The sequence below is a fragment of the Pungitius pungitius genome, chromosome 2 (assembly GCF_949316345.1).
Source record: "Pungitius pungitius chromosome 2, fPunPun2.1, whole genome shotgun sequence".
Taxonomy (NCBI): domain Eukaryota; kingdom Metazoa; phylum Chordata; class Actinopteri; order Perciformes; family Gasterosteidae; genus Pungitius; species Pungitius pungitius.
Window position 1 is genome coordinate 5,964,887 of NC_084901.1, and position 16,529 is coordinate 5,981,415.

The 16,529-nt window shown below is 42.3% G+C and overlaps 1 long non-coding RNA gene across 1 annotated transcript in view; it reads right to left on the reverse strand.

Annotated features, from left to right (window-relative positions):
- Positions 1-8,512, reverse strand: part of LOC119211274 (uncharacterized) — a 36,369-nt gene extending 27,857 nt beyond the window's left edge. Inside the window, exons 1-2 of the long non-coding RNA XR_005119756.2 lie at positions 8,353-8,512; positions 2,905-2,965 (exon numbers count right to left, since the gene is read on the reverse strand). This is a non-coding gene — a long non-coding RNA (uncharacterized LOC119211274). The remainder of the gene's footprint in view (positions 1-2,904; positions 2,966-8,352) is intronic.
- Between the last annotated feature and the right edge of the window lie 8,017 nt (positions 8,513-16,529).

Sequence of the window (16,529 nt, forward strand, 5' to 3'; positions counted from 1 at the left end):
TGGGGCCCCTAAACCCACACAGCCAACCTCCAGCGGCCCTTCGGGAGCTGAGCCCCAAACACAACAAATCACTGAAACAAAAACGCGTGCTAGCATCCCTAATGCCCAAATCTTTACACTTGAAAAAACACAATTATGCTAATGCCAGGAATCATTTGCCATTCCAATTCTGATTTAATGCGGCCTTTTAGTGGGGAAAGCTAATTAGAGGCTTTAATTAACATGTGCGACACAAACTGAAGAGAAGTGCGAAGGAGCCTGTCGATCACGACGGAGCACGGCGAGAGCGGGGGAAAGAGCGAGAGCGAGGGAAGGGGAGTCTGAAAGCTATGCAAATGAGGCAAGGGAGCGCCACGGGGAGGCATGGATATCTGCCGCTACAACGGCTCCTGTAAATATCACCGTGACCCGCAGACAGAGTGGAGTCAGCTCATTAACACACATCGGAATGTGTCACCAGAATGCAGCCCGTGAGGGTCAGCGCTGATAGGATGCAACCTGAGTTTAGTGAGGGGTGGCGTCATTAAAGCCCACCCCTCAACGCACGGTTTAAGCCCATGTCCCGGAATGCAAATACGCCGTTGCAGTCACAGCGTCCTTTTCTGTGTGCCTGTTCTCGAGGTGCACAGCTGGACACTCGCGATCCTTCGCACTGCGCATCTTTAGCGGAAGATGTGCTGCCCGAATGCACAATGCATTGAAACCTAAATTCACAGGCTTTCTCATCAAACACGTATTGGAAGGTGAACTTGGCACAACTCTGCATTATTGCTGCAGAACTTGAGCTCAAAGTATCATCCTCACTTTAACAGGTATACGATAAGAGGATCACTGTGGGGTTTTTTTGCAGTGCTGCGGTTTTTCTGCCTGAATATCAACTGGGCCACAGAAAATAGGGATTTGAAACAGAATATGGCTGGAAACAAGAAAGGTCAAGGAAATGTACCTATTAGTGTCTGAGCTTTTATTCAGTTTTTCACATATTCGCATTTTCACAAAGTTCTGCTGCACAAGATATGCACTTTATTATCCAATACATGTTCTAGGGCTTTGTTCATTTTTCATTTTTATTGGTGAAAGTACTTTCGTGCCACCAATTGAAAGTGGTACTTTTGGAGGTTTCATTAAAACACATTAGGCAGCTCGGTAGGATGCAATTTGCATACTTGATCTATGGGACGAGAGTTCTGCTTAAACTGTTACCCCTTGATTAGATTAGATATTATATTATAAATTGTTTCACCATTTTAACCATTTTCTTCAAGTTTTTCTATTTTTAAAAACAGTATTATATTATGTCAGGTAATTATGGTGTTAGACATACATTTAATTTATTTGTACATTTAATCAAGTGAACGTTTCCTTCGTATTGCAGTTAATTTTTTCCTAATTAAAAAAAAGCCATTATTGTGTAGTTGATTTGTATTTGCCGTTGCTCTAATTAAAATGCCCACTTTTGTCTGTAAAAGGCTATATGATGTAGAACACAGGGATTATTTCCGCAGGCTGAGGCTCTGCAGCCATAAGTCTCTTTTCTTCTACTTTGCCGAAGCGCTCAGTGCACAAATCTGACACGGCTTCAATCCTGAATGAGCTCAACAGGGTTTTCTCTTGGGAATCAATGCAGCAGCAGGGGAGTCAAAGATGGAAGTGAAATGTGCAGCATCTCTGATGGCTACATGTGTAACCACTTTAAAATGCATAGAAAGAACAGTCCATATAAGTCCGGGGTCAGGAATCATGTTATGGAGTATGTACATGGTTGCAGTTGCCTCTTTAAGTTGTCTTCATTGCTAATGCAAACTGAGTTTGTTTTTCTGCCCACACTTCATATTAACAGTGTTCAATATTTATATTTAAATATTTATTGTGTTTGTCTATGCGCTTCATGCTAACCGCCGACATTCGACAGTCAAGGCCGGGGGGTTTCTGCAGGTCAGTCTGATATATCTATATATAATATATCGATGTATAACTATATAACGAGACAAGGAGCATCCACAGGAGCAGCCACTAAACCCGTCAATTCATCTGTAAAATAGCCTGGTCTGCTCTGTCCGGCTGTTGTGCTAAAAAAAAAAAAACATCTGCCATGTGTAGCATGAAATCAGGAATGGGTGCATCTTCTATTGATTGACCTATTTTTCTATTTTTCACAAGATTGTCATGACTGTTGAAAGAAAATACACCAGCTGATCTTCTGAAGGGTCTGCCTCATTAATCACGCTTGGTGGCTCTAAATCAAAGACTGACATTTTGTAGGATTTAGCATTTAATTCTTCGTCCAGTGCAGTATATATGGTTCAAAAGGGTACTGAATTAAAACCATGACCAAACACCAATGTGAGAACTGTTATGAACCACCATGAGGGTCTCTACCTTTCTAGCTAGGGCTGTCAAAGTTAACGCGTTAATCTATGAGATTACTGTAGCCGAGGTTAATGCGATAAAACCAAGACAGTTGTTGGCAGCTGGTTACATCCATCTCAGCATCTATGTCGGATGCCAAATGATGGAGAGTTGAGAGCACAGCAAAGTGCACGAGGACAGCAGGAAGAGTCAAAATAATCCACCCGGTGGAATTCTGCCTTGGAAATGATCCAATATATTTGTAGTTTTGTGTTAAAGAATCAAAAATAAACAACAGTTTCTAAAACAGACACTGTCTAAAGTGATTACTCCTTGAGTTATAAGATGTAGTATTTAGACAACTTTTAATTGCGATTAATCTATATAAATACATTTCAAATGTTAGATTAATATATTTGAATCTATTGACAGTGATTTTCTACCACGTCAATCATCATATTGGCTGTTTTAAACTTTGGGCTACCCTCCATCATTTCAAGCCTCTTTGCTCTTGATCTTTGACAGGAAACAGTAAGAGTATTTAGTAAAGCTCACCTATGTGGTGAGTCTTCTGAGGTTCAGCCAACATCTTCATGGCTCATCATGTCCTCTTGACCTGAAGACAAGTACAAAGGAAAACGGCAGCAAATTAATAATTAACTAATTAATTTAATTCACTTTGTACACAACTGAGGTTACATGTGGATTTTCTATCGCATTGATGTGGAAGTCGGAGGCATTGAACCAGAGGGGGTGACCAGTGGTTCAAAACCTCTGAAGCGGTGAGTTGTTGCCTCGATGGCAAAGGTGCATCAAGGGGCAGAGTGTGGATGCTCGAAGACAAATGAGGCATCCACTTAAAACCTATTATTTTTACCTGTCCTGAAAGAGCCAAGAAACCCATTAGAATTGTCATCATAACAGTGAACGGGTTTTCATATCGCCCATGAAGAAATCAATATTATGTTTACTACTATCTAAATACTAGCGTTGCTGAGGTTGGCATCAGAGGGGCCTTTATAGTGAACTTGATTAAAAGAAAATTGCTTTCAAGTGCTCTCAGCAGGCTGGGTGGTTGAGTGGGAGTGCTCTTGTATGCAGCACTGGTGGAGTTTCACAAACTAGGCTTTCAGGGTGAGGAAACAAGATGAAGAAATTGTTTGAAACTGCCTGAGGACAAAGAACGAGGAGGCACTGGTGACATGGTGGCGCAATATTGCAGCGATGATCATTTTCTTCCACATACCACTGGTGAGATTAAAAGTCATTTCTGTCTTGAACAATTATTCTCTCTCTAAATCTAGAGGCTATGTAAAATAACTTTTTTTGTTGGACAATAAACTTTCTTTGAAACGGACAGATATTGTGCAAAAGCATGCATGTGGGAAATAAATAAATTGATAAAATCCCATAACTATTTTGTATTGTTAAGTATTCTCCTGACAGGAGTGTCAGATGGATTTGGGTCTTTAATTTTAGAACTGTCAAATTTGGGTAATTTATTCCTTGAATTAAAATTGACATCAGAAGATAAAATACTGTGGCTGATTTCCATGAAACGTTCACTTAATTGGCTTTCAAAGGGTGGCGTGAGCGCTGATGAATAATTGAACTACTTGGTTTTAAAGTAGTCTGACTTATGGGGGAATACTATTGGAAATCCATTACTGCGCAGAGTTTAACTTTTTTAAAGCCACTATCCCAAGATGTAATTTACATTTCATTTGAATTTAGTTTCTCATGAGGAAGTCATTAAAACACCTTGTCAGTCTAGTTATGCATGAATCCAGAAGCAATGCCAAGAAAATAAAAATAGACCAAATCATTGTGTTCAAGGTTTTCTCAAAGCATATTCTTCTTCGAATTAGCTTCAGAAATCCGATTGATGAAAGAATTTGCAAATAAAGAGAAATATTTACCTCAATGCATCTGTGTTTATATTGATTTATACTTGATTTGATTATGATTTATGTTGTAGCACACATACTCTCTGGTACCTGGACATGATGCATTTGCATATGTACTGAGGTAGTAATCAACAGATCCAGTGAGATTTTACTACAAATAATCCTCTGCATAAATAACGTAACACGATTAATGAGCTTGTTGCGACAAACATACCGTTTTTTCAGAGTTTGGTATTTGGTTCATTTTTGCATCAAGCTGTTCGTGAATGTTTCGTGAATGTAACCCTTTACAGTCAACAGCAGGTGACCCGAAAGACTGGAAACCGGCGGGAAGCTAGCCAGGCTGGATGATAACAAGACCTATTACACTTTCAACATATCGAGAGTATTTGGTGTTTTCAAACTTTGCTTGTCATTAAAATAAATATACAAAATATAAGATTAATTTGTGAGGTTTAGGGGTGCTTGCAACTAGTCCCCCTTCGTTTCTAGTCTGCTTAGCGAAGCTAAGCTAACCAGATGCTGCTAGTAACTGTACAAAATCAGTGGTATCAATCCTTTACTGTACCTTTAAATGTAAATGTCTGCAGTAACTATTTTCTGTTTTGTGTCAGTTCCAACATGCACTGGATGCCAGTCAGGGAAACTCCTTTGACCCACTCTAAAGTTTTAAAATTTTATCCAAACACTGTTGAATTAATTCTTTTAAGTTAGTGAATAGAAAGAGATTTTATTTCGGAAGGAGAAGTCGATGACAGATAGCTAGCAGGGTCTTGTCTGAAAGACGGAACATGTAGCCCAAAGACAGACAGAGACAAGACGGGACACGTCAGTGACCACGTTCAGATGGGCGAAATCCCCCGGTCTGACAAACTCATCCCGTACGATCGATAGCCGCTGTGACAACGGCCCCTCTCGTCACAGGCTGGAGAACAAGCTGTTGTGAAGGTCTGAGGATGGAAGATTGGCCCCCGGAGGGAAGGCTTGATTTACGAGCCCGAGTCAGGACAGAGGAACAGTCGCCCCCCCCCCCCCCCCCCCCCCCTCCCCTCCCCGCACGTACCGCTGAGGGTTTTCCTGCCGCATCAGTCTCCCTCTCCCCTGCCCGCCTGCCGCAGTAGTTGTCCTCTTTCCTGTGTCTGCTGCCCGACAGCGAAAATGGGCCGAAATGACATGCCACCCAGAAGAAAACACTTCTCTCTTTCAGTTGGAACTACTGAAAGGTGAAAATCCTTCATGTCACCTATTTTTTTTTTTTTTTTTTGGACAAACCCGGCCAGAATAGGGAACGGGGGGGACGATGCTTGTCAATGTGAAGATAGATAATGGAAGAGAAAGTGCAAATGTCAAGGCGCCATGTAGCACTGGGAGCAGCTAAGCGGTGACATTCAGCATTGAATGTGCTGCTATACGACCACCCTTCAAGAAAAACCACGACACAATCACCTTCAGGCGATGGCACACTCTGTGGTACCGGTCCTCGCAGATATCGGGGCGGAGAGGATGACAAATATTGAATTCTGATGCTTTGTTGACCGACTGCAGCGAAAATACTGAAAATGTAGGTGTGACTTACCCCAGCATTGTAAAAGAAAAAACACAAGGCAGTCATTTTCTAAAAGAATAATTTATTATTTTAGCTTACTTGACCAAAACCCTCTATCAAGGCTTTAAAAAAAAAAAAAAAAAGTAAATTCATCAGCTACTCAAACCCGTAGTGAGATCCGTAGCGCTAATAAGCAGTGACCACACATTCTGGCAATATGTGAAACCCCAAAGTCTTTCCAGCATACAGTTGCGACCCCCCCCCCCCCCCTCCCCCTCTTTAATTCATCAGACTGGCTGTTGAGCGAGTGAAGACACCCTGCCTCCATCCCTCTCCCGAGCCGTATCAATATTCATGGGTCTGCCGGGTGCGTTTGTGCAATGGCTGTCTCATTAGCCTTTGATCCCCTTGCGCGGGGCCTGTCGGAGCGTTGATGCGCCAACAACAGAGCAACGTTTGAAGTGCAGAGAGAACAGCTGCTTGCATTGATCTCCATATACTTTCTTTGCCATCCACACGCACGTCCGCACATACACAGATGCTGCCCACAGGCACATGAATACATGCATCTACTACTTAGTGCAGGCTGACCTCACCACCGCAAACGGGTGCGATTGCGGCGTGCGTGTACCTGCTTTGTGCCATGTAAAAAATATTGTGCTGAAAGGAAGGCGTTTATTCGGCAATTTGTTGATTGACAAAAAAAGGATTGGCAACTATTCTTTCAATCGTTCAATTATATGGTCAATTTCAAAGAGAATTGCCTAAGATCCAGTTTCTCTCCTGTGACAGTGAACCAAATATCTGTGGGTTTGAATGATTGGTCAAACATCAGCTTGAGGGCCGTAAAGTTATAATGAAGATTTATTCCTATTTTATAACATTTCATTGACTAAAAGATGGGTTGTTTTATCAAGAAAATAATCTACGGATTAATCAGTAATGATATTATGATGTTTTTCGCAACCCCTGTGTTAAAATTATATGTATTAAATCTTTAAAAATACCATTAATAGGTGGAAGGATAATGTATGTAATCTGTAAAATGACAATCATCATAATATTATGTCATCTCAACTCATGAAGGATATTAGACTTTATTGTCTTATCAACAGGTATAATGCAAAACACACTATCCCTGATTTTCATAGATTAAACAAATAAATAAATACAGTTTTACACATAGAATGATTCACACTGGAAATGAATGACAAAGCTGTTAAAGGCTGCGTGAAAAGCTCTTTTTTGCCACCACGACGCAGTGGGTCTTTTTGGAAATTGCATTAATACCTGTTGAAATCTTATTTCTGACTAATTTGGTCAGTCTCACAAATAATCAACAGAAGCAAGTGCAATTTGATTACTTCAACAAATATTATATTATATAACCCACCTTTTCTTCATTCATTATAAAAGTATTTTTTCTGAAACATTTGTTCGAGCATCCAATAAGAGATGACATCATATTTCATGCAGCGCTACTTCTGTACCACTGAAACACAAAAGGCTCTGCACAGTTTTTGAATTTTACTTGAAATAATTGGAGTGAAGCACAAATAACCCTCATGCTTTAATGTTATTTCACTGCCTCTCTAATATTAAGACATTTTCTACTGTGCAGCCAGGACGGAGAGAGGGCCCGGTAACTATGACATCATGACATCTGCACCAAGACAGTTCCTGCGCTAGTCCACCAAATATATCCTCCACTCTGCTCTGAAAGGGTATCTGCTGCATTTGAAGAGCACAGTTTAAAACAAAGACTTGGAGCTTGTCCGGACAAATGCCCCCCCAGCCCCCCCTGGGTACAGGTTAGCAGATCAATAGCACCAGTGTGCCTGATAACATTAGACCGTCCTTAATGGCACTAATGAAGAGAGTGGTTGACAGATGCTCAGGGAGACTTAGTTCAGAGAAACAGTCCGTTAGCCGCAGAGCCAGTTTAGTACATCAAATGAGGTTTTAGATGATTTTCAGGTTTTTTATGTGTTAATTGCATTAAAAAACTGCATTCATTATTTTTTCACAGTTGAGGAATGTTAAATAGATAAAGTCTAGTTCTATAAACTGAGGAAATCCAGAAGAAATCCAATAGGAAAATGGCAGTTATGACAAGTGTACCAACAGCACATGGAAGTTTCTAACACTCTTGGACTCAGTGATGCATTGGGTCCTTCACACTACTGTGAGTGAAATTATGAGTAGAAGAATAGAAAACAACATCGGTGCCACGTTTTTGAGGTCATTAGTTGTCCTTGATAACATCGGCCCACACCGTGCTCTGAAGGAGTCTGATCGCAGGAAATTTCTTCAAATGTCAAAGGGACCAGAATCCCAGCAGAATTTGCCGCTGACATTTTGATAAATCAGACCCTGTTCTGCTCCATTTACACACACACACACACACACACACACACAGGGAGAACAACCTGCTGCTGAAAAGCCTCAGCAGGATCTTTTCTAACGCGTTACTTAAAACTCAGCGCCTGAATGCTGCTGGTCCTCCTGATGAAGAAGAGGAGAGGGATGAAAGCAGAAGGTGTAACGTACCTCGCGGTGGACGGTCTTGGTCATAACTTGAGGGAGCGCGTGGGATGCAGCGGCCAGGCGGGACCGTGGGCTTCTCTCGGTCTTCTTCCTCTCGGACTTCTCTGGGATGGAGACATCGGAGGGAGGAGAGCTGCTCCTTCGTTGCCTCCTCTCTGCCTCTGGCGCGCTCTGCCACTGCCTCAGCCCGTCTCACTATCATAGCTCCCTCGTATGCTACTCCCCCTCCTCCTTTTTACTCCTCCCCTTCGCTACACCCTGCTCACTACCCTCACCCGTCTCCCCCCCCAGCACCCAACTCCTCAAACTCAAGGATGACACAAGAGACAAAGTCTTTTGTCATTAGTTTTTCAACAGTATCTGTTTAGCGTCTTGCTTGAATGAAAACATGAAGGTAATTTTTTAAAAGGTGATGTGAGTTTTCTAAATTCCATTGATCAGAAAATTCAAACATGCGATAACAGAATGTAATTGAATGTATTGCACCGCACGGATCACAGTTTTAACCGAAAATACCTTTTGTTATCAGATTATTTTTGCAATTAAATGAATGTAAATACAAGCTCAGCAGAAATAGAAAGAGGACGTTCAAGTTCAACTTGACGGTTGTACATTGTTTGTTTTATCCAGCAAAAAATATATAGTTAGTTTACAAGGAAACCAGCAAATCCCCATATTTGAAAAACTACACCCAGGGAATGTGATACTTTTTCAGATTGATTGATCTTTCAAGCTGTATTGCGGACTCGAAACGATGGGCCGGTGTTGCTCGGTTATTGCATGTATGAGGTCAGTTTAGGGAAAAGCTCATTGACTCCCCTTATTAAAACCATACAAATCGCATAAGGAGTTATGCAGATAGAAAAAAAACAGTTGAGTTTGTCGAATTATTTTCACACAATTCAAAGCATGGACATTTGCGAGGGGATGACACTGGGAAAAACAAAGGCTGTCGCTCGTGTTCCGTACATTCAGTGATCCGATATCATCACTATCTGTTGCATCACTCACTCACCACAGCTCTCCCAGTGTGAAAAAGTGGATTCATGAACGCTGAAAGGAAACAACTGACAGGATCCACTGGTTATTTGGCTTTTTGGAGCCGGGTGACCACTCGTGGATTCCACAGCACTGGCCAGTTTTCAGTCTCTCTCTCTCTCTCTCTCTCTCTCTCTCTCTCCCCCTCCTCTCCCATAGAGCCCCTCCACTGCCTCTGCCCCTGTTTCCATAGTGACACTTTCCCCGACTCCAGCTCAACACAATCAAGTGAGCGAGATACGGGTGGGGGTTGGGGGCGAGAGAGGGAACTGGAAGTGGGTTGAAGGAATGGCAAAGATGAGAATGACATTAAAAAAAAGGAGATAAAGGATGAGATAAAGATGGTTTTTCAGTGGCAAATGGCGTCTTCTGTCCATCGCTGCCCGGTGCTGAGTTCTGATCAGGTGCTTTGGAAAGCCTTGGCATATGGTTGAAATAATTGCCATCCCTATCAAAGAACCGAGTGGCCACTTGTGCTTTGTGACGATGCTCCCACCAGAGCAGAAATGAAATATGGGATGGAGTTGATCAACCTGAATTTTAATGAGTAAGTGACTTGTTTCAGCTGCCAGGCAGAGATGCTGCACACTTCCTCAAATGTTGGAATGGAAGGATGTGCAACGTTTGGACCAAACGTGATCCAGTTAATCTGTTCGGCTGCAGCTTTTTAGCCAGACGCATGTCTAGAGGGTCATCTGCCCGTCGGTCAATTTGGTCGCTGCGATCCAGATTGAAATATCCGAGTATCTTTGGGGTGTATTTTCAATAGACTGCCATTGAGTGGACCTTGTTACATGATGTCACTAATTGGTTTGTGGAGGGTTGTTTTCAAGCTTGGAGTTAAACCGTTTCACCGTCGCCAACATGACTTTTTTGCAACAAAAAGGGACAAAAAGACACAACTGTGAGACCAGACAACAAAGTGGTAGATGCCTGCCAATCACAAGTTAGCCACACCCCAAAGCACACTCTCAGGTTTTCTCGGTTTTAACACTAAATGGGACCATCATTTGATAATAATTCCCTAATGCTGCGGTTAAATTTGTGCTTGTGCCGTCAATGTTTACTTTAAAATAGCGAGAGTCCCCATTAGGTGTAAGAATGATGTGTGTTGTACAAATCAATTTTTTGCTGTATTGATTGTCATCGACTGCTGTTCTTGATTTGCGATCAACGAACGGCAGGAAAATGCCCCGTGAACTCACTAATTCCCTATCGATCGCCAGGGCAGTTGTGCTGCTGCCTCCCTCCCGCATTCCGGGAAGGTCAGGCGGTGGGGTCAGTCACCCGTGGACCCAGAACAGATTTAGAGATGTGATTAAAGGGACACTTCTTCAGGGTGGACACCGGAGGTCACGAGGATCGAATATGGGACTTAATGGCTTATGGGATGATTTCTCTGACAACGAGGCGTTTCTGCCGTCGTGCTGCTGAAGACGAAGGACACACACGTCCGAGTGAAAATGGATCAACTCTTTATTAACGCTCGAAGAAGCGGAGCTGGATATTTGAGAATATCTTGTTCCGAACCAGAAAAAAATACAATGGAATGTCATTTTTTTTCATATTTTGCATTTATTTTGGGCGCAAACATTTGTTTCATCAAACACGACTTATTTTTTTAAGCTAAAGTGCATTCTCAACCATACGTTCTCTGTAAAAGTGGACCTTCAACATCTCTTTATATGCACACAGGCAACTTGCCAAACTGGGGAAATTGATTGACTTGAAAAGGTCAGTTCTGAAAACCACAGTGCAGTTTTTTGTTGTGTCAAACATCCTGGAACCGAGAGCAAAGGTAAGGTGGTCCAAATAGATCCAAACCTTGGCTGAGGTGCAACTTGAGATATCCAAATTTACAAATTACTCTATCAAACAGTTAAGAGGGCCAGTAAAGGTTTAAATATAGTTAGGGTTTCCTTGCCTCTTTCGGGTACAAATACTGCAGTAAGAGACACAGATTTCACTCCATAGCCCATGTGTGTTTAGATTTTTATATGAACGAGAGCTAAACATTTATTCAGTATTCTTATTGGGTCTGTCTCCGTGCTGTCACTTTTACATTTCTGGAACAAGAAAATTGCACATCCCGTCTGTCTGGAAGCCAAATTGGATGTTGGGCTTCCCCATAACCGCCATGTTGGCAATATCCCTATCATCCAATTTGTGATAGCCCTGCCTACGCGAGTACCTGGCTGAGCACAAACTTGTCGGAAAGACTTATGTCTCCCTAACTCTAAATTCCAATCTCAGCCTGTTAGTTATCCGCGGCTTTAGTTTAGTTGGCAGGATGATTGACAGCCGGCTGATTGGGGAGTTGTGGATTTTTGTGCCCTCAAGTCAGATTCTGAAGGGATTCAACCAATTACCGCTCAAGGGCATCAAGAAAAGGTGCAGAGGGTCGGCGGCGGTGCAGGTTGTACTCTAACCCCTCGTGGCTCTTGTGCACGCCAGAGGGTGCAGTAGCATGCGGAGACGAGGGACTGCAGAGATTACGGCAACACAGTCAGACGCGGCAGGTTATGTCTCTCGTAATTAGAAGAAGAAGTGAGGGGAACCCCGAAACAAAAGAGGACAAGCGGGTGTCACTGTCAGTGATTTTGTGTATTTACTAAAAACATCCCACCCAAGAATATTGACGTTCTTCTAATCAGCATTCAGACTACCCCCCCCATTCCATAACAATGACTGTAGCAGGGGACAATACTGCGGTATTGAACATGAAATCATCTACTTTTTACAATGAATGGTATTGATGACATTTTAGATAATGGATCTTTAATTTCCTAATAATTGGTTAATATTTCCGGAAATACATTATGTGATTTGGTGGGAATTTGGAATTTCCTTAAAAGAAAAGGTTTATTAAAAGTAGGGTACCCTACATATGAAATCTGTATCCACTGTTTTTAACATTCTTATGTATGGAATAAAGAATATGCATTATTTTGACACACTAATACATGAACGTATTTGTGTACGCATAACTCACTTGTGGCGAGCATTGTCCATATAAGTAGTGTCAAATGTATTTGGTTTACTTGAGAACTTGAGACATAAGGGAATTTTTCAGAAATGACTGACCCTGTAAAATAATTGTTACGATTATATTACATCTGCTACATTCCCAATTGTGAAGCCCCTTAAGAGCTAAAAAGTGAAATGTCACCCCGGAGCTAATGAATCTGCCCTTAAAGGTTACAAAAGAGCAGTATACATTTATTCATGTTCTGTTCAATAAGAAAAAAAAACACATCTGCAGCGACATGTCAGCATCACCGTGTCGTGTTAACAGGTAACTCAGCCTGTGTTATCCTGACTCATTAACTGGTAACACCCATTGTGTCCAGGTAGTCGTTGAACGTTAACGTTACGTTGTCGTTATGAATTTATTGAAACGGGTTTTCCCAACTGAAATGCAGTCCAGTGTAAAAATAATCGTATTAGTCATCTTAAAATGAAAGTTTACAGAATATATTACCGGTTGTCTTGGAGTCGTTTTTTTATAAAAGTGCTCTTTGTGGTGTTGGTGATGCTTTGGTCGGTCGCTTTATGTGATGTGTCATATTTTGTGTGTGTGTTTGTGTGTGTGTGTGTGTGTGTGTGTGTGTGTGTGTGTGTGTGTGTGTGTGTGTGTGTGTGTGTGTGTGTGTGTGTGTGTGTGTGTGTGTGTGTGTGTGTGTGAGAGAGAGAGCGAGAGAGACACACAGAGGGAGAGCAGACACCGACTTGTAAATGATGTCTTTCATCTCTTGACTTCAGATGTGGCCGTCACCCACTTCCATTATACAGGGGGATGAAGTGGGACCCACAAGACAGATTGTGAGACGGGAGTCTGAGAACAAAGGAAGACGAAAAACGTCCGTGCACACACACACACACACACGGGCTGGACTGGACTGGTTGGACTAGTATAATCACTAAGGCCGAGAAATAAATTATTCTTCTTGCGTGCACTTGAAATGTAAGATTTCAAGAGAAGATCCGATCCTTCAACAAAGCACTAATGTTGTGGCCTTGTGGAGGCAACTTAAACCCCAAATCGCTGCCCAGTGACCAACAGCATCAGACTGAGGCTGCATTGAGTGAACGTCCGCATGGATTTGAAGCCCAAGGCCGAAAAAAGAAAAAAAAACAGCCAGCAAAACCCCAAACAGGTAACATTGGAAAGGAAATCTAAATCTAGACAGCACCCAGAGTAATATCAATTCACGTTAGACAGGGCTGCACGGTGTAAAATGAGAGTCCCTCGGGGAAATTAAAGTGTAATAAAACAGGACATTCATATATTACAGTAATACGTCGGGCCGCGTTCACCTCGGAGAGCCCGGACCCCGGAGTAATTCCTTTCACTCCCTCACGTCAGTCACACCTCATGTTTTCATTGACAGCTCGGACAGCAGGGAGGGGAAATTAGAATTGCTTTTCAGTGTCTCCAAACTCCTGTTTCCAGGTACACATTTAGGAGAATAATGCATGGCAGCATATGTATGGGGAATCATTCATTTATTTTGGGTTACACCAGAATTACCAAGTGTGATAAAGTGTCAGGTGATTAGTGGTAGAGCTCCCATGATGGCAACACACTGGCTTTTGGTAAGACATTGAAGCCCCCTGTTATTCTGGAGCGCAAGTCGACCTTTGACCTCAAATGTCAATGCCTATGAATCAATTCTGTAGACTGATTATTAAGCAGAAAAACCACGTGTAAATAAATCAGAGTTACTTTTCAGCTGATTTACATGTCTATTATTATGGTGACATTGATTAATATATTTTAGTTTGGCTTTGAATAAAATTAAATCTTCAGTTTAAAAACCACTTCTGTGATCTAACTAGTCTCATTCGTTCACCTCGAGATTTAACCGGGGAGCTTTTAGCAGAGCCGACCCAAATAATGCCAATACGAAGTGTAAAAATTGCATTTTACGGGTGTTGGTTTTACTTTGTGTTATCAAGGCGCCCCATCAGTTAACGCCAAAAGGCTATCGCTGCTCCTTTTCCCAGCGAGCTGAGCCCGAAAAGACAATTAGGTAAAGCTAAAGTACAGTAACTATTCACATAGCATTAGGGCAGCGGCGTTAAATAAGTTGAACAGACATTTGCTCGAGGACAGGCACAGAAGAGAAGTGGGGGGGGGGTCATTACCATTCTAATGAGAGCGCCGCGCAGAAGGGGATAAGCAGCACTCTTCACCTTACATACGAAAACCCCTGGCTGCTGAGACGGCTTCATTAAGCCGCGCAGACTATGGACTGTCACTCCTGAAAATGGGCCAGGCGGCCAAAGGAAAAGGGGAAACAACAACACAGTAATAACGGTGACATTTACAATAGGCGTCGGATATCATATCGAATTTCTCCCTGCACACCCTTAATTCCTTTTTAATTGCTTTTCCGTGTTGGTTCCGGGATAAGGGTGTCTCTCTTCATTTACGAAAGTGAAGAGACGGGGACAGTGGTGTGTAGGGGGGCAGGCTGATGATGGTGTGTGCGTGTGAGGGGGGGGGGGTCCCATGACGAAGAGGGGAGGGGTGGGGGGGTTCTGTTGGTTGCAAGTGAGTTGCAAGGCCAATACTGAGTTAATTGGTGCCCGTTTCAAACAAAATCAAATACTTTTTAAAAGAGCTTTGATTAAACACTTTAGAAATCTGACTTCATTGGATGAAAGCAACTGACGAATTAAATGATTATGAAATAGATGATTAATTATCCAGCAGCACGCTACTCAATGAACGTGTTCAGAGTTTCCAGCACCGGGGATGGATTATTATTCTAAAACTGTAAATATAATCAATGTACATCAGCGTAATTTTACCAAAATGTGAGACAGGACGCATCAGTGGTAAAAATGGAAAATATAGTTAGTTTAGTCTATTTATTTTAGTAAAATATGCCTGGTGGTAAGCTGAACGTTGAGTGGTATCAATCTTCTCGGGTAACTCTCGGCGTGGACGTTCGTCTCCCAAATGTCGAGTTTGCTCTCTCACCTTGAACCAAACCTCAACAGCAGTCACTTGAAAAAAAAAAATGCCGCGCTCTCGTTCCGCACTCTTTAAGAGCGAGCAGTAAACAACAATCAATCAAGCACCGGGTCCATCGCGATGCCGCCTGACTGACGGCACAGCCCAGCGCACGGCCACAGAACTTGGCAACCCTGCAGTTACTTGTGAGTGTGTTGTGGTTAATCAAAGCCCATCATTTCCATAATTCATGGATGCCCATCTGTTTGCCACCTCCCCCCCCCCCCCTCCCCCCTATGCCCAGTGCAGAATAAACAAATTCAGGAGAGGGGCCAAGGGGCTATTTAATGACAGCATCAGCCCTGGCTTGTGTGAACATCCACACACAGGCACACACACACACAAAAAAATATAGTCTAATCAATCTTACCGGCAGAAGTACAATTCATTCTATATTACAAATACACTTATTTAATCCATCTACAACATTTGCATCAGAATTCACAAATTGATGTTAACTAATTAGGGTGAGTGTGCGACTATTACTCATCCGCATCCCACTGTGAAGACTTTTAGAAGACTTTCAGATAACTCGCATGAAATCTCTGATCTCCATCCACACGCATTCTACCCCCCCCCCCCAAAAAAAGAGTCTGCACCGAGCTGCGTGGCACCGCAGCACGGCACACATTTCCTTTTGATAAAATCAAACATACTTTGATGTTATTGCGAGCCCAGAGACGGCTTTGTGATTGAATCAGCAGAGCTCAGGATGGAGAAAGGAGTCGATAATAGCTGAGAGGGAAGTGGATTTGTTGCATGAATCGGTGATAAATTGTCCCCCAACCAACATTTTGGAAGTAGAGCGCCCATAAAGACCCAAATTGGACTCTGAGTCGTTTTGCTTTGATTTATAATACTATTTAGATTCACAACATTTGGTAAAACTTACAGCCAATTGATTATTTCGGAGATAGGGGCATCAATAAAAAACTCATTGGGTATTTACGAAAGACAAGAGTTTACGTTAACATCCACATTTCTCCTCAAGCCTCCATTCAACACACCCCACTGATATCCAAAAATGAGATTTTAAACTGAATAGCAATGTAGTGTTCAGTATAGGGGCTCGAGGCTTGGCTGCTGCCTGCATGCTGTCAACTGCTGTCACTTACTTGGG